The 23,247-nt window shown below is 38.8% G+C and overlaps 1 long non-coding RNA gene across 2 annotated transcripts in view; it reads left to right on the top strand.

The window, feature by feature from the left end:
- Positions 1–23,247, top strand: part of LOC310897340 — a 96,430-nt gene that overhangs the window by 27,317 nt on the left and 45,866 nt on the right. The window lies entirely within an intron of this gene.

The raw sequence follows: 23,247 nt of genomic DNA, 5'->3' as shown, positions 1-23,247 counted from the left end.
TTTTACTTTATCGGATAAAGCTCCACAGGTGGCAATCATAACTCTATTCACATTGTTCCAGAGGGAGGAAGAAAACCCTCCTACGTGCCTTTACAGCTGAGCTGGCAGGCAGTTTTATCACTTGCTCACAGCTGTATATTGTTTTTTTTTAGCCGTGGGATTTACTCCATCATTGGACTAGAATAAGTTTTTTGTGCAGTTGGGCATGGGAGGATGGATCGAGCAGCATATCTTTAGAAAGAACAAACTAAAGCTCTAGTGAGGGCTGTATGGTCATATTTTCCACACCTGTGCAAAAGCTTCACATCTCCTGCTGAAGTTTTTAATTTTCTACTTTCAAAAATAACGTTTCAGATACGGTAATGCAGTGATACTTCTAATGCTTATCACTGAGTTCCTGCCTCTCCACTCCTAACAGGAGCCAAAGAGAAATAGATATACCAGATATATGCCTTTCTCTGCTCCCTGACACACATCGTTCCATGTAAATCCAGGAAGTACAAGGAAATGAAGGACAAAAGAAAGCTATAGTTAATGCAGTTTTTGTGTAAAAGGTCACAACAGAGATTTGATACATGACAGTGTAAGTGTTTTTCAGGAAAAGGTGGAAGGAAAGAGAAATATTAGTAGTTCTGAATTAAAAATATCCTTTCAATATTAAAAACTCTACAGGTTATTTTGGTTAGCAGCTACAGAAGAAGTAAATCATGGATGAGAATTAATTCAAAAGTGGAAGCAATACTTTCACAAAAGTTTTAAGAAAATTATTCACGAAATTCTTTGATATTGATAGGCCAGTTGAGGAATACACATTTGAAGTGAAACATGGGTTAACTAACTGATGCATTCACTGAGTATTCAGCCTGTACTCAGCCTCTATTCTGCTTGCATTCACTGAGCAGTTTAACAATAGTGAAAGCATAGCTTCAATTCAACGAAAAGGTTAAATTATCCACTGTTGTCCACACAGTTCTTAGAAGCTTGCTCTTCAACTTCATTGCCTCGGTAATTTTGTCTAAGTATGCAACCACAAGCGATCCACCCATTTGGCCTCCCTTCCATCAGACCATCAGAGAGGGCTTTCTCAGTGAGAAGAGGGTTCTTCAGTGCCTCCATTTGCCTCCTCCCCCCTGAGTGGGACCATGGCACCTAAGGAAGCACTGTGGATGCACACTGGATTTTCTCAGCTAACCCTAAGGAACTCTGTTTGAAACAGATGTAGCACATTCATAAGGCAAAAATTGCCTTTTCTGGTACCCAAGAGAATTACCTTGCTAAGAAACACTGCTACCACAGCTTCAGGTGGGTTTTGTGCTAGGGAGAAAGAGGTGTGAAAGAAACTCTCATTCTTTAGTAGAATTAAACCAGTTTAGAAGTAGGGAGTGTGTTGTAAACTTCTTGGTGATCCCTGGAGAGCCATCTGATCTGATGCTGGGAATGTATCAGGGAGTTTCGTAACCTGCTCCGGAGGAAGAGTCTTGACCAAAACAATCACATTGGTATTTTAACCCTCTGTATGTCCAGTCAGGTCCACAGAGAGTGAACAAAGAAATTAATGTCCTGAATACTGTGTATAAGAGATATTAGCTCTATTAGTATAGTGTTGTTAATCATAGTAGTATTAGTCATACTGCTAGTACTTGATTTCTTTTTTTTTGGTTACTCTCCCATCTTGTTTAAATTGTTTATTATGAATTTGCAGTTTAACTTGTCTGACCAGCAAAATAAGAATGAGAAACACCTTTGGAAAAGTTTTAAACAACCCTCATTGACATTTGGTATGCTATTCAAATAGCTGCTGGCTAGGAAGGGAAAGGGAAATGTGCCAAATAAAGTGACAAGGGAGACCAGCAGCAAGAAAGAAAGATTTGTTGTTTGCAGAGTTGACTGTTTGGTTTGACCAGAAAAATAATTATAGATCCCCCCAGCTCTTAAGGAAACAGTACTGCAGCATCATGCATCACAAACACTGCTTTTGGAAATCAATATCTCAGAAACACATTTGAGCATTAGAACTTCCACAGTTTCGAAGCAGTCCTGCATTCTCCTTTTTTCTGTGATAGTTTTTACCACAGTGACTTCTGTCTTTTCCCCCTAATTAGTTAGTAAATAGTCAAATGTACAGATTGTACTGAGTTAAATAATGTCTTAACCATAACTCTTTTAATATGATAATAAAAATGATGTATAATATCACAAGTTCAGGTTTATAGTTTTACCCAGTCACATGCAAGACAGGAACTTAACAGTTGTGTGTGGTTTACTATGCTGAGTGTGTGAATAAAATGATAATTATGCCATAAATTTAGTGTGGAAGTTTACATCTATATTGTGATGTTTCTGATTCAGGTGGTTTCTAAGTTTTGCTCTGCCAAATTCCTGAAAGTCAGTATTTTATTGGTGGTAAGTCCCTCTTTGTGTCCAGGCTGAAAATGATGTTTATACAGAAAAAGAAGATGTTTGGTACGTAAGTTAGAACAGTATTTGCCATCAGAGTATTGTGAGTGTGAACTAAAACTCAAGAAAATTGAATATTAGTTTTTAATGAGCGGTACTTAAAATATTATTATTTCTATATTTATTTTTGTTTTCATCTTTCTGAGATAGCTAAGTAGAGAATTTTCTTTACCTGGACTCATTCAGGCTTAGAGTAAGCAAAGCTCCAAAGAGATGAAACGTCTCATTCTGGCATATGTTTTAGCAACAAGCATTCCTACTGAAACTTCTGGAGGACTTTTAAAGTCTAATACAATGATTAACTTACCTCATGGGTTTACATTGTTCTTAAATATTTCTGCCATCATACAAACCACAGGTATGGTTGTATTTAACAAGTTAAATATCTATAGATTGTAATACACTGAGGTTGGTGCCATACCTTTACTTTTTAAATATTTTTATTTCATCACAGTTAAAGGTCCATCACAGCAGGTATGTCTTGTAATGTGGTGCTCCAAATAAATAGTGTTGATGTACTCTGATGTTTTGAACACATCAGAATATTAATTGTTCATGTGGCATATAGAATCAAATCTACATGCTTTCTTGATATATATTTCTTGGGGCAAGCACAAATACAGGCTAGGAGGAGAATGGATTGTGAGCAGCCCTGAGAAGAAGGACCTGGGGGCGTTGGTTGATGAGAAGCTCAACATGAGCCAGCAATGTGCACTTGTAGCCCAGAAAGCCAACTGTATCCTGGGCTACAGGATGAAGGAGGTGATTCCTCCCCTCTACTCCACTCTCATGAGACCCTGCCTGGAGTACTGAGTTCAGTTCTGGGGCCCCCAGCCCAAGAAGGACATGGTCCTGTTGGAACAAGTTCAGAAGAGGACCACGAGGATGATCAAAGGGATGGAGTAACTCTCATATGAAGACAGGCTCAGGGAGTTGGGGTTGTTCAGCCTGAAGAAGAGAAGGCTCTGGAGAGACCTTATAGTGGCATTCCAGTACGTAAAGGGGGCCTACAAAAAAAGCAGGAGAGCAACTATAAAAAAGCAGGTAGTGGTAGGACAAAAGGTAATGATTTTAAACTGAAAGAGGGTAGAATTAGATTAGATATTCAGAAGAAGTTCTTTCTTTACTCAGAGGGTGTTGAGGCACTGGAACAGGTTGCCCAGAGAAGCTGTGGATGCCCCATCCCTGGAGGTGCTCAAGGCCAGGCTGGATGGGGCTTTGGGCAACCTGGTCTGGTGGGAGGTGTCCCTGCCCATGGCAGGGGGGTTGGAACTGTGTGGTCTTTAAGGTCCCTTCCGACCCAAACCATTCTATGATTCAATGATTCTGTGATATTCTGCCCCAACTTTAGGAAGCAATCTACTTTCATCTTCCTCTTGTCGTGTAAAAGGAATTATGAATTGCCTAAGAGAGATGCTTTTATCTAAACCTTTTGGAAGTACTGGTACATATAAGCAGACCTTTCCTATTATAGCTTGAATAAGGTAAAAAAAAATTGTCTTGACTACAAAGCTCATCTGTATTTTGCATTCTGAGCTGAGTACAAAGTACCTATGTGTTATGAAATCAAAATCAAGTCATGATGAAGTTAGGGTTATGGGATCAGCAATTCAGTAATGTTTTCTCTCTTTCTCTCTCTTTTAGTTTTTGTACAGTTGCAAGCACAATGGTTTTCTGGTCCAAGTTTGGAGTCTCCAAATGCTACCATAATAAATAATGAAAAAAAAAAAAAGTAATTCTTCCCATTGATCATTCATCTGTTATACTACCTTCAAATCCAATTTTAACTCTGTTTTCTGTAAAGAACACTTGATTAGAATTTTCCATCTGAAAAAATAACCCAAACAGATCTATTTTGTTATTTCTGTAGAACATACATGCAAACTAGGAGTCATGGGAATTAAGCATAGTGGCATATCTTGCCCCTGTTGTGTACCACTGTCTTCTATACATTAATGTACAATAAATTGCCTTGAAAAGATACGTAGTTATATAACTGTAGTATATTTTTTGGTGCAAATTCAGACAAGTAAATACTGTACTGTAACAGTTCTGCACATCACTCTTTGCACTTTTTTTTTTTCAACTTATACCTTTTTTATGGAGGTGTGGCATGATTTTTTTGGGGGAAGAATATTTAGTATAAATCTCAGCAAGTGGTTTATGCTGTGATTTCATGAATTTTAAGCACTGTGAATAACAACTGTATTGAATGAGCTCTTTATGTTCCAGGTCATTCTATATCAAGATGGAATAACTGCTACGGAAAATTTCAACTTCTTATCATGTAGCTTTATGTTAGATAAACAAAAGATTAAAAACAGAAACAAAGAAACAAACAGAAAAACACACACACACACAAAACCCACCACAACTACACTCTCCACCCCTTTGTTCATCTTCACCTCTCTCATGTTATATAGGTTGGCCTGACTTAAGTCAAATGGTTACCTTAACAAGAACTCTGGATGTTTTTCATGATTTCTCTGTATTACCAGTTTAGTGGATGGCATTCTTCCTTCTGGGTAGATACTTATCAAAAGCCTCAGTAGGGCATTATAAAGTGCTCCTCCTAAGAATGCCTCTTTTCTTGATATTAAAAAAATAAAAAAGTTAGCTTCCTATCTGCACATAAGAATGCTAGTCATAATCTGTCTGTCAAGTAGTATACAAACCCAGAAAAAAAGTCTCTGAGCAGTTTACAGTCTATGCAGGAGACAGGAGAATGGATGCTTGAAATGGTCAAGCATACAAGTGACTCAAAAAGGAAGAATGAAAGTCTTTGCAGGTACTTAGCGAATATTCCACCTGAATTTAGCGTAGGAAGGTGAAGGTGAAAATTTTGTTAGAAAACTGAGTAAGTGGACAGTGGAGACTGACCTTATGGAACAAAGAGATGGAGATAAGAGTTAATATTTTGAAACTGAATGAGTTGGAGCTTAAAAGGGAAACATAGTTCATGTTTTTGGTGTTAAAAAAATACAGGAATGAAGAATAGTAGTCAGTTATCAGTGTGACAGTGGTAGGGTTCAAGCCATAATTAACCTGGCTTTTACTTTTATTTGTGAGTGGTACTGCTCTGGTGTTGGGTGACACAACATGCAATTTCAGTTGTATTTTCAAAGACTGTTTGTCTGAAGAGTTTGCAAATACTACAGAAACCACTTGAAGCAAAGATGCTGCTTCTAGAAACAGACTGCAGATCATATTTCTGGGGGAAAAAAAATCCCTTTGCAGTGAGTAAGTGCTTTAAATAAATATATTTATTTGAAAACGTTTCTCTGGGACTTGGTTCAGTCAACTGGAGAATAATGTAGGAAAGCTTGGACCAGTCTATACTACCTTTTTGTTGTAGCTGCCATTATGTTAAGCATAAAAGTGGATATAAAACACATATTTAATCTTCTGCAAATGGATCTAAAAAAATCACAGTGCCAGTTACTGTCACAGAAGATCTGTGGCTTGCTACTGGAAAAATATTTTAAAATAGAAAAATGTCATTTTGGTTTACAGTGTAACTTTGACATTGCAAATGGAAATAACATGGAACATATTCTGGATTTAGTATTGTGAGACATTTTAACCATGAAACTTTGAGGAGGACATATCAGGAGACATATCCCGGAACAGGTTCAAAAAACTGTCACCAGTCTTTGCACTGACGTAACACAGGGGCCATGGATCTCTTCAGATCTCAGCCTGAGGTGTACTGTCAAGGTCATTAGCTGTCTTTTTGAGTGCTCAGGGTAATGCTAAAGCAGTGGTCTGTTGCTTGTGCCTGCTTTCTTAATTTCCCCCTGTTCCTTCCATGGTCACTTTTCACAAGCCAGGGCTTTTTCTTATTTTTAGAATTGTTAGCAGTTCTTCAATAAAGGCTGCTACTCCAGCCAGTGTGACCAAGCATCGGAATTCCTGGACAGCAACTAGATACTACTCTTTCAATAGGTGCTTTTTGTTTTCTCAAAGATTTCTTTGAGCTTCACAGATTATGAGGCAGGAGGAATGTATTGCATGTATATGTATATGTATCTGTAAAAGCATACATATATGCATTTTGAACAATAGTCTATGAAGAATTTCATGTATGTATTCATACATAAGAGCATACCAAGGTTAATTGCTATAGTGTAGGTATACAAATGCTAAAATGTTTTCCCCAAACTGTGTACTGCCATACTCTGATGGTGTCTGAAGTGATTAATTTAAGTTTATAAAGTGCTTTTGGATAGAAAGAGGTATGCAATACAACTGGCCTTTGGCCATCTCTCCTCATAATTTCATGGGACCACAGAAAGCTGGGTATGGGAGAAAGATAATCCAAAGTCTAAATTCTAAAAGTAATTCTTTAGGGTCTTCTGCATGAAAGTAATCTAGACAAGATTCTGTGGCAGAGAGCGAATTCTGGTTTATTTATTGCTGCAAGTACTGGGAGGGCAAAGTAAGAACAGTTGGCCTATCTCTGACATATCCATTGTACATGTCAATAGTTTTTAACACAATTCACATTTCAGAGTGGTCATAGAGCATGTGATCAGATTCAGGTTTGTGTAGGACTAGAATAATATTTTCTTCCTTAAAGAATTCATAAAAACAATGATTACAGACTCACATGGAAGTTACAATTGGTCAGCCAAAACCAATCCTACTATTTCTGATCTATTCTGAAACATACAACCAGTCTTCACTTCTACGTTCACTTAAGACAATTCTTATTTTAGCACTGAACTAAAATACATGGATTTTATTGACTCAGAGATGGCTTTCTGTGGGCACTTGTATAGGTGAGGCTTTGCTTGCCCAAATGTTCATAAAAGGCAATTGTAAAAGCATTGTGAACTTATCTTAACCAGAATTTCATTCTAAATAGCACCATTTTTCTTTATTTTGAACTACCACTGCAATTCTATGTATCTAAGAGGGAGGCAGAGTAGTCAGTACCGGCCTGGAAACAGTCTCTCCTTTGGGAGCAAGAACTCCAAATTATCAATACAGCACTGGAGTGAGCTTTCCGTTAGCTGGTATATTAGGATAATTCTACTTTATGGCAAAATGAACGACTTGCTGATGCACTAGAAAATGACAAGACTTATTAATGATTTTATATCAGCAATGTAAAATTCATAGCATTAATTGATTACCAAAGGTAAAGTCATTACTACCATGATTAAATTATGACTTTGCATCATACCAAGGATTTCACAACTGTAGCTATAGTTATGGTCTCTTGAGATCAGTACTTTTTCATATTTACAGATTATGTGACTTAAAATTTACTGACTAAAAGTAACACTATTTTCTTTTCCAATATGGGTAAATGAATTTTCCATGCCTTCTCTTGCATCTGAACCCTTATGTAATGAAAAGTAGCAGAGATCCAGATGAAGACCCAGCAGGGGTAATTCTGGTTGCAGTGGTGAGAACACTTTTTATGAGAAAAGAGAGTTTCAGTTCATATTCTGGGTCATTTTTTGGAACTTGAAATTTCTCTGTTCCATGAATCTTCTAGCCACTAGAGAGCTGGTCTACCCTGGCCTACCTTCTCACTGTTTTCTGTTTTCAGCATCTCAGTTTTGAGGGCAGATGGCATATCTTTCACCTCCTGATAACTGAAAGCCAGATGGTTAATCCCACATCTCTTGGGCTGAGCTCAGGCTGCTTTATTTCCTATTAGGTGAGTGCTCCAACAGCTAGTCATTATACTAATGGCGTACAACTTACAGTTGTAGCAGACAAAATTAGTTGTATTGCTGATTGCAACTAGTTTTTCAGTCTTCCAATGAAATGGGTAGAGGTTGGGTTCGTGCATGCTGAACCTAGTTAACAATGGCACATTAGGGAAAGAAGGAGGTGCATATCTCTCTGGAACAGGCATTCTGCATGCATATTTCTGACTGAAATGGAGCATCTAGGAAATCAGCCAAGCAGAGACGGACACCCAGTGAAGACCGGTATGCTTTTTCGGACTATTTGGGAGTTAGAGATGATTATTAAGCATTTATGTCTCAATTTAAGCAAGACTGAATAACTCCTCTTGGGTGAAAATTTGAGAATGAATATCTATGTTTAAGAATAATTTAAGAGTTTTTAAAAGGTGACTGGGTAATAAGAATTTGAGGGTAACTATTGCTGTTACAGAAGTACAGGCATATAGTTCCTTTTGAGTCATTCTATTGAATAATGGCAGTTTATTGAATATAGATACATCATTACAATTTCTTCATACTGAAAATCTACTAAGTTGTCCTGCAAACAATCGAGATTCATGATATTGAAGTGGTAACATTCATTCCTCCTAGTGGTGTGAGAGAAGAATTTGGACAAAAGGCATGTGGTACTACTGTCTTAAATATCATAGTGAAATCAAGACTCATTTGAAGAGGTTTCTGTGGGAAACCAACTTCAAGTCCTTGCTCTTTTAGATTCATATCAGGGAGTTGGACTCATGTCTTTGAGGTGGTTACTCCAACTTAGTGTTCATTGAAGCAGGGTGCGTGCACACCTTAAGTGGTATGCAAGACAATCCATTGGGATTCAGGAAGAAAGTATGTTTTGTAACATTAATAAATAAAATACAATAAAATTTAAAATTGTGTTTATTTTATCTTTATCTCATCCTTTTTTTATATATGCATATGAGCACATAATTGCATACATATAGGAGCACATGTAAATAATGTATAATAAATAAGAATACATATATTGGGTATGCAAGCTCAGATTTTTTTTACTGATAGGGGTGCACAATTAAAAACATTTGGAGACCACTGCTCTGCTCTGGTTTATGTGTGTAAGAGCCTTTCTTTCTTCTTGGTCTAATAAATACTAATTTACAAATACAAAGAAAGCACCACCCACAGGAAAAAAACACTGAGAAAGAAGGTCTTCTATGACACTGGTGCATAGAAGGATTTCCAGTTGCTAAAAGACTAAACTGCAGTTGCAAGTGCTTCCATTTTCTGCATTTCTTTCTGCATTTCTACCATGTCCATAGTAGATATCAGAAGTCTTTCCCAGTAAGTGTCATTTATGCCATTCCAACAAAAACATTTGATGAATGGGCTCTCCCTAATAGTAAAAGTTTCACTGAAAAAATCCCCAAGCTTTTGCCTGAAGTTCTCTGATTTATTTTATTTTAAAGTATTTATTTACTTAGAATTCATTATAATGCATTGCATTACATAAAAATGATAGGCACGGCACTGGTGAATATAAATAATATCTGTAAGGCAGAGGAACACGTTTATCATTTTCATGTACATGTGAGCTTACTCTTATACTCTCAAGGCTTTGTGGAAGAATATGATTGGATGACTTCTAAAATTAATGACAGTTGCTGTGCAAACCATGGTTTAAAGGATTACATGCATAAACATACATATAGAGGCTTTGTTTTATCTATTCATTTTTTCTCCTGAATGTCCAACAAATAAAATTTTTATGCATTGGATGGCTGATTCTGCATTTTACATAACGTTAATAAATTCAGAAAATATAGAAATGGCACTAAGTGTCAACAGCTCTGCTTGTCTATGGCAGGTTGAATAAATCTATCATTTTTACAAGAGCAATGTACATGCAAGCATATTTGTCCCACATTTAGAAATACTATGCATTTATTTACCTTTGATGTTATTTGTATACCAGTTTTATGACATAATCTTTTGCCAGTACAAGAAAGTTGGCTTTGAATGTGCACACGAGAAACCTCAGTTCTTGTATGAGAAGAAAAGGATGCAATGGATTTTAAGTAATTTAGAGAGGAAGTAAATTCACATCATCAGGATTACTCCATCTATATTTACATCATAGGCATATGGACAATAGTGTCTCAGCTCAGATCAGGAGTGAGCTTTTGAAGTGGATCTCCTGACCTCCCCAAAGTACTTTCTTCAGTTCACATTGTGGGGTGGCCTCAGTACACACAAAAAAAATGGATTTTAGATAAAATAAAAACTGCAAGCAGAAGTCCAGACATAAATGGGCATTTGGGCAATGGGACCAGAGTAAGACAAGTCCAATATAATAAAAGCCATGGATGTCCAGTCCCTAGCGCTACCTGTTGTAGTATACAGATCTTCCCATTTGTCAAGACTTGCTAAAGGGGACATAGGTTTTGTATTTACTTTGGAAGAGGGTTGTTTTCCTACACAGTTGTGCCAGTATAGCTATAATGGTAAAGAGTTTGTAAAGCAGACCATCTCTCAGCAAGAAAAAACTATCCTGAAACATCATCTGGAGCTATTGCTGTAATAAGCTATTTGTCACACATAAACAACAAGAAGCCACTCAACAGGTTATCATCAGTGTTATCATCAGCCATATAGGAACCCATCTTCTGCTCACTCTTTTCTTAGTGAAACAATGGTTGAAGCCTTCTCGGAGAGCTCAGGTCATATTTATAGTATATACAGAGGGGCTGATGGACATTTGATGCTTAAAAGAACATAGTTCGCTTCTCACTGCTCGGTGGCCAGGTAATGGCAGTTCCAGCCAATTCTGAAAGCAGTCAGATTTCTGATAAGATTAATCCTGCTGAAGTAGTCTAATAAATGAGATAATTATGAAAATGTTTTATAAGGTTCCAATTCATTATATTTTTTCTGCTTTGTGCTGTAGGGAACATTAACTTTCTGAATGGGTCAGTTTGAAAGTGCTCTCTGTGATAAGGCTGGGACAATACAGCTTGTCTTCAGTGACTTTGGTTGCTTTGTGCACTCAATTTAGAAAAAGGCACATTTCTTAGCCTCAAATCTGACTTGTAGTATCCCAGACAGGCTCAGGAGCTGTGCACAGTATGTACTATTAAATGCTGGGAGCTGTTCCTTTAAGCAAAATAAAATCATATGTTGCTATAAGACAACAGCAAACCTTTTCTCTTGCTTTCATTAGGACCTGTGGAGGAAGAAATCACTATTAATTATACTACATAAAGTGTGTGCATTATATTGGAGGAGATGGGATTTATGAAGACCAACATGGATTTTGTCTTTCAGCTTTTCCCGTTCCCTAGTGTTTTGCAGGTTGTTAAACTTTATATGCTTCCAGGGACTGAGGAAAACTAATAAGGGCCTATAAATGCAGGATTTATATTTGTGAATAGAATTTTGTCTTTTTGTTTCAAAAAACTGTATTTAATTATTTGAAAGGAGGGCATATCAGTGGAAAGATATGTTCTTTATTATTAACTTTTATTGCCAGTACACTAAAGTGATTTTAGGGTAGTGGATAATGGCTGTCATCTCCAGGGCATACACCATCTCTACTCTGCTTTAATTTTAAGTCACTCTGTTTTACCCTTGGTTAGACATCGCACACCCCAGAGATGATGTCTATTCTGTGATCTCATCTCTCACTGTTTTTGCAGGGTTTCAGAAAAGAATAAGGAGCTAAGGAGCACAATTGTTTTGATTTCTAGAGTTTTTATTTTCAAAGTAAATTTTCTGATTATTTTTAACAAGTTAAAAAAAATCTGGAAAAAAAACACAAAAAAACCAAACATGCCAGCCAAACACCAGTGGTGGATGGAAACCATTTCTGAACCTCTCTCAATATTTCATGCTACTGACTGATTTTTCTATGAGGAAATACATAACATCAGAAAATAAAGTTGCATTTCTTTCAGACCTACTTTGTAAGACTACCTGTGCCAAATGATTGGACTTAGACTAATGGTCCTGGGGTTTATGTCAGTCATCATCATAAACACACTGTTAGGCACAGGGGCTCTGTCTCAGATAGTCAAAGACTTATCTCTGCCTGCAGAGTCTTACCTGGAATGGTTGACCAAGTACATCAAGGACTAATAGTCTGCTACTAGTGGTGGTCAAGATTAGATTTGATTTTCTTTCTCCCATCAACTAGTACAGAAGAAAAGAGAAAAAACTTGAAGCATGGTGTTTGCACTCTTCTGTACACTCAGTCAAGTGCTTAGGGCTTCAATTGCCTGTGCTCTGCATCTCTGAAAGGTTATTAATAGCAAAATTGATAGCATGGTAAGCTCCAGAAAATCTGAATATATATGTTACTTTAGATCTTTTCTCTCACCCTGTCTCATATCAAAAGAATGCCTATTTTAGCAGCCACTTTTAATTTCAACTTTTAAACTTTTGGAGTGAAATTGCTCAGAGAGCTATCCTAGGTTCAAAACTCATGTTAGCTTTAATTTTAAAGTTCTTGCATCTTCTCTTTTTGGTCTATTTTTTCCCCATAGTATAAATAGATCTGTTAACGGTGCTTCACACCATTGTCACTTACTGAAGAGAGGTAGTAGCTTTTCATTATAAGCCTATCTTCCATGTCTTATCCTAAGAAATCCTTAGAATTTGTTCTTTCTGCTTCAAAATTTGCATGTAAAATTTGTGCCTAGAGGTTAGCTTTTGACTGAATTTGATAACATTTAAGTCAGTCTTCTAATTTAGTTTTTAATAAAAGGTGAAAGCAGAAGGTGACATAATGATGGATGTCTGTACTATAGTGTGTCAAGGCTTTTCAGTTGCCTGTCTTTCTGCCAGCAAATGGACATGTTGTGATCCTAAGTGCCAAGGAGTTAAAACAAAATGACATTTCTATTTCCTAGTGGTGGCAAAACTCAAGTTTGGATGCTCAGAAAACACTGATGACCTCTGGCTCCCTTAACACCTGACTTGTTCCAGTACCTTGCTTCTGTTAGATTTTTAAAAAGTTTGAAAATGAAACAAAATGAATCCCCAAAAACTTCGGAAAAAAAATATCCTACTTTCCTACAGCAGGCTACAGAAAGAAAGCATGGTATTGTTTTGCACCAGGAGATGCTTTTTTATTATGGTCCCAGAAAGAAAGGCAGTCAGAGTTTGTAAAGTGTCGCATAAAATGCTGTTTGTTGGAGCTAACACTATAAAGAAAAAGAGGATAATATAGACAATCTTATGTCCCTTCAGATGCTGAACTCCCATTTGTGCAGCATCAAACAGGTCTCCAACCAGGGCACGGCATGATCCTGTCCATGGAAAGCAACCCCTGTTTTGGTAATTTGAGCTCTTACAGGGTTTTCTTAAAAGAAAACTATTCATGATTTCTACTGTCAGACTAAAAAGCTGTTCACACGAGAACTTCTTGCTGCTCTTTTAGATAAAGACAAGGGCACGCAGGTGGCGTAGTAGCTGGTACTTAGTGGGAGCTACCCGCAGGCTCCTCTGTTTTAACAGTCTGGCTGGGTTTATCCTGTGGCCAGTGGAGATGCACAGAACAACAGAGGCCAGAAGGCCAAGCAGTATGTGCAGGATAACAGAGCTCAGCACAAGTCTGTGCCCTCTTAGGTTAACTGTTACATGGATCACTAACTCCTTGATGTTATTAGGCTTGTTATTAGGCTTCTGTTTCCTGATAATTTATTTGGAAGCTTTCAGGTGTACTTTGCCCTTGCTTTCTGTTATGCATTTTGTTTTCCTCTTTCTCCATTCACCTGGGCAGCACTGAACTGCTGTGCCTGCCCAATATGTGCTTGTATTGCTATGCTCGTGCCAGGGTATGGATTCAGAATATCAGAAGCTATTTTTGCATATGTAGGAAGAGTATCAGAATGATTTCAATGAACTACAATGATTTATGGACCATTTTTATATGCTTTTTTTTTTTCTTTATATTTACATTAAGCTTAATTTCAATCTTCTACAGATGTCTCCTGGGAAGGCTAAATTTAAGTTCTAGTACAAATGAACTAAATTAAAATGAGTCAGGATTAGAAAAGGTTACCTAAAACCTATCTAGAGTTTAGCTTAGCATCTAAGGGCATGCTTTCCTAGTACAACCAGGCAGCTCCCATCTGGAAGTAGGTTGTGCTCGGTGTTTCAGATGCCTCAGATCACTCCTCGGTTATGGTATAGGTTTTGCTGCTGGACTACTTTCTATAACATTTGGTAAAGCTAAGCCAAATGCAACTGTGCCTAAATAAACAAAATGATAATTACAAGCATCTGCAGCAGATTGGGGTCATCTGTGCTGTCACGGTGTAAGAATTACACTGGAGTTATCCTTAATAAAGAATGTTTTACAACCCCCCAGTAAAAGCAACAGAAATTTTAAAAAGCAACAGTAATTTTGCCACTTTTTATGTGGTGCTCACAAGTGAAAGATATCCCTGTGTTATGACTCAGAGCCTTTGAGAAAAGTCCCCTATGACTCTGTACTTTGTCACCTCTCGCATATCACCTTCTGATGACACCTGCGCTTGCTCTGGAATTTATGTTGAATTTCTGGAAGTGAATCACAGCAGTGCACAGGTTTGAAAGCTTTTAGATACTTGTCTGTAATGCCTTGCTGGAGAACTAGCTTCTCTTTCTCCAAAAGTGGAGTTACTGCATTTTTGCTCCAAGAATCCCTAAAAGAGTTTGTGATAGTTGCCAGAACTATGGACTCATTAGATGGGGTAGTCAGGCCACTAGCAGCTCATACAGTTGAGTGTATGGAAGCCAAAGAAATCTCAAACTGTGGTTGAGGATGAGGAATTTTTTGGTGGGTGACAAGGTCTGGAGCAAGAAAGCAAGCCTGAGTTGAGAAGGAACTTACTGTTTGGATAGCAAGGTATACCTACCTGGGTGTATTACTGGAAACTGATGTTCAATGCTCACAAGCCCCTCTAAACCAGGTTTTGGGCATACATAGGTGAAATGCACATTTTGCAAATTGAAGTAGTGCTGACAACTGATTTACAGAATACATATTCAATACATATTCAAAACTTGTGTTTGCATCTATTTTTAAATTCACTTCATCTTCCAAATTGTTATTAATAATAGATAGCTATTAAAAATTGTATCTTTTCTAAAGATCAAAACTCTATTATGCTAGATCTTATGCTTACAAAGACAGTCTTGCAGCAAAGCTATCTGTAAATCTTTATGTAGAAGGAATAACTTTGTCTGAAAAATCTCATTGAGTTTCAGTGGGTAAAGTCATATGCATTAGCTTTTTGTTGTTATTAGTGAAGTTGTTTGTAGGCTCTAGATTTAGTTAAATAAGGTTGTTAAGAAAAGTATTAGTATTAATTAAAATCAGCTAAAGAAGCAATATATCTGGTTCACATGTTTGCTGATGTCAGTGCAGCTACAAACAGAAATGAACCCTAAGTGATTCTTCTGCAGGACTGTATTCTGTATGATCTTTCCCCGAGTATGTGGTTGTAAACCTATACTATATATTTACTGTGTATATTAGGCTTATCTGACAAGGGCTTGGTAGCAGGGGACTGCACTGGTGGCCTCTGTGAGCAGAGCCCAGCAGCTGCCCCATGTCAGATCAGAGCCAGCTCCAGCCAGCTCTGCTGGCCAGAGCTGAGCCAAGTGATGTTGGTTGTGCCTCTGTGAGAACAGATTTCAGAAAGGAAAGGAAAGGAAGCTCCTGCAACAGTGGCAGGGAAAGAGAGGAGTGAGAAAATGTGAGAGAAGCAGCCCTGCAGCCCCCAAGGTGAGTGCAAAAGGAGGGCAGGAGGTGCTCCAGGCACACAGCAGCAGTTCCCCTGCGGCCTGTGGAGAGGCCCCTGGTGGAGCAGGCTGTCCCCCTGCAGCCCATGGGTCCCACATGGAGCAGATCTCCACGCTGCAGCCCGTGGAGGAGCCCCCGGTGGAGCAGGTGGATGTGGCCTGGAGGAGGCTGCGGCCCATGGAGAGCCCCCGCAGGAGCAGGCCCCGGGCCGGAGCTGCAGCCCGTGGAGAGGAGCCCACGCAGGAGCAGGGGGTCTGGGGGGAGCTGCCGCCCGTGGGGGACCCGTGCTGGGGCAGTTTGCTCCTGGGGGATGGACCCCGTGGTACGGAGCCGTGTGGGAGCAGTTCTTGAAGAGCTGCTGCCTGTGGGCAGCCCCCGAAGGCTCAGTTCGGGAAGGACGGCATCCCGTGGGAGGGACCCCACGTGGAGCAGGGGCAGGGAGTGACCGTGAAGGAGTGGCAGAGACGAAGTGTTAGGGACTGACCGCTGCCCCCATTACCCATTTCCCTGCGCTGCCTGGGGGAAGGAGGTGGAAGAGGGTGGATTGGGTGGTGGTGGGGTGTTTGTAGTTTGCTTTTAGTTTCTCACTGCTCTAGTCTGCTATCAATAGGCAATAAGTTAGGTTAATTTCCCCCATGCTTAATCTGTTTTGTCCATGACAATAATTGATGAATGTTCACCCTGCCTTTATCTTAGCCCTTGAGCTTTTTCCACTGTATTTTCTCCCCCTGTTTTTCCTCCCCTTCCGAGGAGGGAGAGTGAGAGAGTAGTGTGGTGGTGCTGAGCTGCCCATCAGTGTTAAACCACCACATGACAAAAATAAGTCGTACACCACTTTGCACAGGGGTGAGGCATTATCAGTGTGGTGACTGCTTCAGAAGCGTTCCAGTCACAAAGCACTCAGCTAGCATAGTTATAGGCATCATAATTTCTTTCTTCAAAGGAGGGAGTAGCCCAAGGACGCTAAAGTTAACCTCATTCACAATAAAATACCTTGAAAGCTGTAACTTCTACTTGAACAGGCACCAAGGAAAAAGTGACAAATTATTCCTTTAATGATGCTCAAATACAGAAGAAAGTACTTATATCTGAGCTATAGTTTATACTCATCTGTAAACTATTTATATTTGATCATCTCTATTGCTTGACTATCAATAACAAATATCCCAAAGTGTTACTTCTAAAATGTGTTCTATTTTATCTTAATAACATTTAACATTTGAAACTGCTCCTTATATTTTAGTTGTTCACGAGTCTCTATAGAACAAACATGGCTGCATCTGTGTCAAGTGTGAGTACAGAAGACAAAATACTGGTTCTACTGAAGTCAAGCAAGAATTTTCCAGTTAGTCACATAGAGAAAGCATGTCACACTTAAACTCTGTGAAGTACTCTTTTTCTGTATTTAAGTGTGCTGAATATCTGTTTAGTTATCCTGTGAGATTTGTTACATTTACTAATTTTCCTGTTTATTTCCTATGGCCAAACAGGACCTTTCACATGTTCCTCCCTCTAAACTTCAGAACTGTCTTTACTTCAAGCTTGAGTTAGCTTGGGTCATCTGAGAGTGAGATAAGTTCTCCGTCATTGTCTGTCTCCAGTAGAAGTGTTACTTAATTCATTTGCAGCCCTCTGCTCTGGCATCAGCCAGGTCCTGGTGCCATCATGGTGATACTGAGAATTTCAGCACAAAGATGATGGAAAAGTGTTTTGAAACACATCCAGACTCACAGGTTTGAAAATGTTAGTGCCTCATCTGGAAGTTTGTTGAGAGAAAAGCACACAGTGTTTCTATATCATTCCTCAGGTTGACAAATGAAGCCAGAAAATTTTGATATCCAAATCTTGCTGGATATTTAACAGTTTAACATGATTACAAATAATTTATCAGTTTATGACATTAATGTGGTTCTCATTCCCCTGTTGGACCTTCAGAAACCTAGGAATTCCAGGATGATACGTACTAACAGAACTATTTGATCAGTTCCTTTCAATCACACTGACCAAAAAATCCCAGATTAAGATAGGGTGATAACCTATATATACTTAAAGGAAGAAACACACAGATATATCAGATTTGTAGGTATATTTATTGCTACATAGAAAGTGTGAAGCGTATGCTCCCTTTATATCTCAGCTAAGCTCTCAAAATAGCAGCTATGTTGACTTATGTAATGCACAAATCTTCTACTGTGCAGGTGGTTTTGCAGAATATAATCCAGAAATGAAACACAGAAGTGGTGCAAATACAACTCAAAACAAATTTATTCTAAAATTAGAGTAAATAGTCATGGAATTTAGGCAAAAATATTTACATGGTTCTACCCATTATTCCTTCCATTGAAGTCTACAAATACTTAAAAACAATAAATAGTAAGAAAATACTGTTACTAATGTTGCAGTTTTGTTTTGTATATTAACATAGGAGGGATTTCGTTTTCTCTTGATACACCTACAATACTGAATTCAGCTTCAGTTATTGTTAAACAAGCAGAAAATATGTAGCTTAGTTATAATATCCCAGAAGTACCTGTTAATTGATAAACATCTGCCCAGAAAGATACTAATTTTCAAGCAAAAATTGCATGGTTGCTTGATATCCTTGCATTGAATTACAATGTGACTGAACTAATGGCCTAAATATATGGAAAGGATGTGAAAAGACAATGGGATATCTTCAAAATGTGACAGTCTTCTGTGTCAGTATGAAGGCAATAGTGTTCCTTAACATTTGTTTGAGGCTGGAGTGATCAAGAGCAAGGCACTGCCAGGAACTGCAGTGGAGCATTCTGTCAGTGTGAATATGCAGAGTTCATCCCAAAGAAGAAGGTTTTCATATGAGTAACTCCCATTTGACTGAAAGGGGTTTTTGCTGTAGAGTGTATACAGTACACAGCACAAAACATTGCTAGAGTAAAATAGCCAGGGTAGCTGAAAAGCACCTTGCTTTTCTGTAAATGGGGAAGAGAGAATTTTGTCCACCCCACTGTCTACAGGATTTGTGGGCTAAACCAGCATTCTGCCTTCCTTCCCCTGGGAATCTGTGCACTTACACTTCATCCAGTGCCTTGCCACTGGAATTGCTGAATGGTGAAGAACATGGGAATGACATGCAAGCACTAAGTCATCTTGAGTCCTACTCCTGAAAAGATCACCTTGTCTTTAATACCTTCTTTCTAGCACAGCACATGATGATGCTTTCGTTACATTATAAGGCTGCTGCCACCATGATGACATGGTCTCTCCTGGCTGAACAATGTTAAACCAAGTCAGTTGGAAGCTCATAGGCATAACATGTTTGCCAAGCTCAGAGACTCCAATTGAATGTTGGTGAGATTCTTCCAATTTATCACTTTGAAACAGATGTGCTGATGTTGATAGTCTAAGATTTGATTTTTTATTGGTGCATAATTTAAACTGCACTTTCGCCTCAGGTCCAGCCAATGTTAACTTATATTTGTAAATGTTAGAAACAAAGTGTGTCTGTCCATCTGTGAAATGCCCATGACGCTTTTTCTACTCAAGTCTAGGAGTAGAAATACTTAGCTCTCTGGATAGTGACTTATTCCAAATGAAACACAATATCTTTGTGATAATATGCACATCACAGCTGTAGGTTACCTAAATAGGCATTATATCCATTACTGTTCTGTTACATTGTTCAATACAGCTATTATGTTCCATCAGAAATGGGAAAACATGTATATTATGAGTAGCAAGAAAACCAGCAGGTTGATAATTGCTCTATGCTCACTAATGTGAATTACTAGCTGGCTCATCTATAATTGTAATTAACACCTCCTGCCTCAGCTATGCAATTAGCTGATGTTGCTACAAATTTTTGCTATATATTTAATCTTTATCTTGTTTCTCTGGCCCACTCTTGTATTAAATTTATAAGTGAATCTATAAACTATACATGGAGCTGCCATGGCACTTACTCATTAGTCACAGGAATTGTAACGAGAGGCCTATGTGCTTAGGCTGGCTGCATCTCCAGGGAGTTCTCAGTAGACACACTCCATCCTGGTTTAGTAAATGTGCCTGCTGCATATCCTTTCACATTTGCTGTATCTGTTCTAGCTTAATTTGAATTCATGTGGTGAGCTTTCTTTGCCTACCATCGCTTTATGAATTTCTCTTCTAGATACTGTGTTTTGGGAAGTCCCAGACAGAACTGGCAAGAAACTATGGGGCAAACCCTTTTTCCACTAGAAAAGATTTGTGGGGACAGGTCCAAAAAGGCCCTGCTTAGGTTGGGTTAGGTGTCACCTGCCACCTTGTCCACCTGCCTGGCTCCTGACTACCACACACAGGAGCTGTCAGACTCCTTGGCAGCCCCCAGCACGGATGGCCACCAAGCCCTGATCCTCCTGCCCCAGGGCCATGGGGCTGCCCCCTCCCACAGCCTCCTAGGCTCCTGGGGCTGCTGCCGGAGGGGCTGCAGGTGCTAAGCTTTCACAGGTGGGCAGTTCGCCTGCCTTGGCAGGAGTGTGAGCATTTGGGCTCCCGGGCTGCCCGGCTCTCCTGCTCCAGCACTGCATGCAAGCTTCCTGGGCAGTTGGGCAGGCAGGAGGCAGGCTCCCACATGGCCACCTCCCTCAGCAAGCTGGGATCTCCAGGAGAGCATTTTGTTTCTGAAATAAACAGGGGCAAATTAACTCGTGGAGAGCAGGAGCATGAATTTTCAGCATGCTGCTGGCTCTGTTTTGTTCTCCATGAGGACTCCTTTGTGTACAGGCAGATCATCCTTTCTTTACAAGTTATGGGATTCCACTTTGGGGCTTGCCCACAAATGCAAGACAGTGAGTGGACTGTGCAGCCACAGCCTTGCTTACTGTGCAGTAATCTCTCATTGTGGAGAAGTCCTACACCATTTCTGCTGCTTTATATGATGGGAAAGATTAACCATACTTACAATCGTGCATAGTATTGGGGGAATTTTGGCCTGATGTGCCCGAAACAAGTTCCTTTCAGGCTCCAAATTCTGTTTCCATCAAGTAAGCAGAAGTGTGAAAGACACACTGCCTTAGGCTCGGCATCACAAAATGCCCTCCTGGCATTCTTTCTGAATATTCTGGTGTTGTTTTGGATGAAGGAGATAAAGGAGAAGGAATGGAGTTCAATCCAGCTCTTTTCAGCTCAGAGATAAGTTTTTGACACTAGGTGGTACTACAGACAAAGGCCGATATTTGCAAACTTTGACAGTTAAAGATCAGCAGCTCTAAACCTAGCATCTAATTTGGTGGCCTGATTATCAGCTTCCACAGCTCATATTATGCCTGAGATAAATAAATTCTATTAGACCAGATTTTGGAGTGCATTGCTGTGTGACATCTGGCTCCCTGCAAAACTTGTCTGCTATCCCTCTGGATTTTGTCAGGTAATCCTTCAAAAAAATCGGTGAAACTATTTGACGTAGTTTAGGGGTAAATCTAACATTACATATCACTTGCTAATACAAAGAGGCATGTATAACATTTTGAGCCTTCTCTGTTCGATTCTGAAAATATATTTCTCATGAGCAACACGGGCAATATTTTGCTGCTTCAGCTGCCCCCTCAACACTTTTCACTGTAGAATATATTTTATGGCTTTATTTAAAGCATGGGGATCCATCTATCAGGGGCATTTCTGAAGATATTCTCCTTTCTTTTAACAGCAACCTCCACTTTCAGATGGATGAGCACATTATTTCCTTGAATTTTCACTTCTGTTTCTTAGTTTCTGCCTTTTTCATTTCTGTTTCTCTGCAGCTACCTCAACCTCAGCCACTGCTTGATTGAGGCTCTTTACTCTTTCCTGTAATGTGCAGCACTTGTTTGGGAATGCAGAGTCTTACATTTGTTATTTGAATGCACAGAAGCCATTAAATGTGATTTTCTTTTTTTTTTTTTTTTGGTGAACAGGTAAAGTAGAAATAAAACTTCTTTGGATGGTGAATGTGTTTGATGCCAGAAGCAAGGAAAAAATCTATAGGCTGGTTTTTAAACTTTTTTCCCCCCCTTTAGTATTCTGACTTTTAACAATCAAGATTTTTACTGTGTTACTGCAGAAGTTGAAATCAATGTGTACTAGCTACCTTTTCACAGGCATCACAATGAACTGCCTACTGATCCCATGTGATTAAAACCACCCTTAAAATGTGTTTTATTAAAAATACTTTATATTTATGTAGAAAAAGACATTAAAGTGGTTACAGCAATATAAGAAAGTTTTTTTTTCCTGAAAAAAATACAAGCAACACTAAAACTATACTATTAAATATATAAAAATTGTTATCAACAGTGGATTTGAGGTGAAAAGATCGATTTTTAAATAAATAAACATATTGACAAGCAACTGAAGAGCAGATAGCACACTTCTGGGCATTGTATAAATAAATAAAGACAAGAGAACGGCTTTGTTCAAATGCAATTCAAAACATAACAGAACAATAAAAATTGTCATTCTGTGTTTTTCCCAAACCAGTAAGCTTTTCAAATTAACTTTGCTTAGTTAGATGTTCACAAGTATGTGTACTTATTTAAAGGTTATCTTGTACTGAGATAAACTGCAAATACATGCAGCTAGATTAAAAAAAAATAAAAATATCTTTTTATTCCACAAACATCTTCAACTGTATACATGTATAAATATGTAATGGAAATGGATGTATTAAAAATACTACTTCAGTACACAACTATGTGTTCCACCATGAACTCCTTATGGTTGAGAATGGAAAGCCTCAATAGAATCTCTAACTCAATTGCAAATAATTTGTTCCTTTCTGTTTATAAAAGGTGAAAGCAAAGTGGAGCTAGCTGAGGTCAAATTTCAGACAATTAGGCTGAAATTTTGAGTTCTTCCCTGTTATAATTTCTGAGCAAGCAAGGCTGCAAGGTGAGGAATGGCTTCGGCTGGTTATGTTTGTGTGGTGAATCCCAAGCATATGTAGCAGACCCAGACATCAGCGGTAGTAGGCTCAATTTATTGTGATGAGGTTCACCCATTAGGGTTCATTTGACTTACTGTCCTCAGACGAGACGGAAGCTCACAAAAACTTAGCACTAAATTGTGGATTTACAACTTTGCCAGGTTGCTGTGCGTGTGTGAAGAGAAGCTCTTGTGGCAGCTGATAGAAGCATTATCCGAAATCAAATGCAATGCCCCCGAAGGAAAGAACAGAGCCGTGACAGCTGCCACAACCCTTCACAGCTAGCACCATGCTCTGCGGGCTGACGAGGTAGGGCAGGTGGAACCACAGCTTCACTCCTTTGTTCGGTGTGTCAGAGCGTTTCTGCTGCTTTTGAGTGCTCCACTTTCTGTTTGCTGAGAGCAATGGACTATTTT

The sequence above is a fragment of the Anser anser genome, assembly GCF_964211835.1.
Source record: "Anser anser genome assembly, chromosome: 3".
Classification (NCBI taxonomy): Eukaryota; Metazoa; Chordata; class Aves; order Anseriformes; family Anatidae; genus Anser; species Anser anser.
This window is presented reverse-complemented; position numbering and strand designations above follow the sequence as displayed.